Below are 1,477 nucleotides of genomic sequence, written 5' to 3' on the forward strand. Positions count from 1 at the left end.
TAATTATCAGTGTTTGGTCAAATTTCTTTCCAGTGTCCTTTTTGTTATGCTCCAAAACTAGTATACGCTTTATTTTCTCTTTCCTTTGCATAAATTATTAACTTCGGGCAACGTCGGGAGCGCCGGTAATCATTAGATTTGTACGAAACGCGATTTGCGCCCCACGGTGGTTTTTAGTGCCGTCAAAGTCAGAAATCGTAGGAGCGGTGCTTTAACGGGCGGTCGTGATGATACTCCAGACAACACGACGCACGACGCCGTAAAACACTCGCGCGAGTCCAGACTGATCTCTGCCTCACCACGCAAGGGGTGCGCAAACTTGCCAATAATATATAATATTTATTCTTTTTCGTACGTCCAGCGACAAACGCCAACGAAATACCCAAATTCTCGCTCGTACGTTGATACCTTTCTCTTCATCGACCCGGCTCCGAAACGTTCTTCGCCATCTCCCCGAAAGGAGAGGTAAACGACGGCGGGGTTAGGGAATCTGAGAACAACGCAAGCAGTTTTAGGACAAGTGAACGACCCTCAGCCAGGCGTGGTCCAGGAATTTTATCCGTGGACCGCAATGTGCGTTCGAAATGTCGATGTTCATGTGTCCTGCAGTTCACACGTTGACGCGCAATTAGCTGCGTTCTTCATCGACCCACGAGCCAAGTGATCCACCGTTCAGGGTAATCATATACAATTTACAATTTTTCTCTTTGTATTTAAAATGCTCCTTGTTCTTTGCTTTAAAAATATTCGATGTTCGCACCTCCGACCAGCGTATCGACGGAGGATTGAACGCGCCATATCGACGACAAAAGTTTCTTTTTGTTTCCTGAATGACGGAAAACCATCGTTCGACGGCCGGGCGTACAGTACATTCAAAAGCCTTTGCGCGTGGCTGCGACCAAACGGGTATAATACACCCGTATATTCTTGGTTCCGAACAGTAACTTCACGCGCAATCGGGCGAACGCACGCGGCAGCGCCCATCGGTTGCTCGATGAAATCGATGCGATAAACTACAGCCTTCTCGGCTGGTCGTCGTTAGTCGCGCGAGCAACGGATGGCCGCACAATCGACGCGTCGTCGTTTGCGATTATTCGCCTCACGTTAGCCATGAGTATGTATATTATTCATTTACGAACGAACGCGGCAGCGTCCATCGGTTGCTCGATGAAATCGATGCGATAAACTACAGCCGTCTCGGCTGGTCGTCGTTAGTCGCGCGAGCAACGATGGCCGCAAAATCGACGCGTCGTCGTTTGCGATTATTCGCCTCAAGTTAGCCATGAGTATGTATAACATTCATTTACGAACGAACGCGGCAGCGTCCATCGGTTGCTCGATGAAATCGATGCGATAAACTACAGCCGTTTCGGCTGGTCGTCGTTAGTCGCGCGAGCAACGATGGCCGCAAAATCGACGCGTCGTCGTTTGCGATTATTCGCCTCAAGTTAGCCATGAGTATGTATATTATTCATTT

At 48.7% G+C, this 1,477-nt stretch overlaps 1 non-coding gene across 1 annotated transcript; it reads right to left on the reverse strand.

Annotated features, from left to right (window-relative positions):
* Window positions 1-525: 525 nt before the first annotated feature.
* Window positions 526-680, reverse strand: LOC143351212 (5.8S ribosomal RNA). Its single transcript, XR_013081575.1, has one exon. It is a non-coding gene; the product is annotated as a 5.8S ribosomal RNA (ribosomal RNA).
* Between the last annotated feature and the right edge of the window lie 797 nt (window positions 681-1,477).

Source organism: Colletes latitarsis, unplaced genomic scaffold (genome assembly GCF_051014445.1).
Source record: "Colletes latitarsis isolate SP2378_abdomen unplaced genomic scaffold, iyColLati1 scaffold0097, whole genome shotgun sequence".
NCBI classification, from domain to species: Eukaryota; Metazoa; Arthropoda; class Insecta; order Hymenoptera; family Colletidae; genus Colletes; species Colletes latitarsis.